Source organism: Aptenodytes forsteri, unplaced genomic scaffold (assembly GCF_000699145.1).
Source record: "Aptenodytes forsteri isolate BGI_AS27 unplaced genomic scaffold, ASM69914v1 Scaffold273, whole genome shotgun sequence".
Lineage (NCBI taxonomy): Eukaryota > Metazoa > Chordata > Aves > Sphenisciformes > Spheniscidae > Aptenodytes > Aptenodytes forsteri.
This window is the reverse complement of record NW_008795041.1, coordinates 812,009-813,103: the sequence shown is the minus strand read 5'-3', so window position 1 is coordinate 813,103 and position 1,095 is coordinate 812,009. Positions and strand designations below refer to the sequence as shown.

Genomic DNA, 1,095 nt, shown 5'->3' with positions numbered 1-1,095 from the left:
TAATAATAATAGACTATACAAAGCAAGTGATGCACAATGCAATTGCTCACCATCTGCCAACTGATGCCCAGCCAGTCCCCAAGCAGCGGCCCCCCCGACCAGCTTTCCCCAGTTTATGTACTGAGCATGACGTCACATGGTATGGAATGTCCCTTTGGCCAGTTTGGCTGTGCTCCCTCCCAGCTTCTTGTGCACCTCCAGCCCTCTCAGTCGGTAGAGCATGGAAAACTAAAAAGTCCTTGGCTAGTGTAAGCACTACCTAGCAACAACTAAAACATCGGTGTGTTATCAACTTTGTTCTCACCCTAAATCCAAAACCCAGCACTGTACCAGCTACTAGGAAGGAAATTAACTCTATTCCTGCCGAAACCAGGACACCTGCCCATTCAGGCAAACAGTGACTATTAAGACTAAGAACAGGAAAAAAAACCCTATTAAGCAATGTGGTAGAATAGGCAAGGGTAGCAGAACCAGAGGCTGAAGACAGAGCATCAGAGACAGATCTGATGAAGACCTAGAATATGGGCAGAGCTTTAGGACTGACAGCAGCAAAGAGCAGCAGGGAAGGGGGTAAATAAAATGAGGAGCTGGGAAGGTTTATAAAAGGAGGAGATTTAAGACAGAAAAGCTCACAAAGAAAGATGTTTTCTTTCCTGTTTCCATCCTTAGACAAGGAGACTAATGTTGGGAACTCCTACTTAACAAGAACGTTGACCTGTGAAACAAGTTTTAGGAGCAGAGTCTGGAACTGGACAAGGAAGGACAACAGCACTGGAATAGAGCTGGGTTCAAGAAGCCATACTGGAACAGGCCATAACAGCTGGGACAAAGACCTTATGGATCTTTTACTTAGGTCCACTAGAAGGAAAGCAGTCGCAACACAGAGCTTTTCCCATTGCCTATTGTGCTGGTTTTGGCTGGGATAGAGTTAATTTTCTTCACAGTAGCTAGTATGGGGCTGTGTTTTGGATTTGTGCTGAAAACAGCCTTGGTAACACAGGGATGTTTTCATTACTGCTGAGCAGTGCTGACACAGAGCCAAGGCCTTTTCTGCTTCCCACCCCACCCCACCAGCGAGCAGGCTGGGGGTGCACA

General features: G+C 46.6%; 1 protein-coding gene across 1 annotated transcript in view; it reads right to left on the bottom strand.

The window, feature by feature from the left end:
- SYAP1 (synapse associated protein 1) overlaps positions 1-1,095 on the bottom strand; it is a 15,978-nt gene that overhangs the window by 9,272 nt on the left and 5,611 nt on the right. The gene's annotated exons all lie outside the window — the stretch shown is intronic.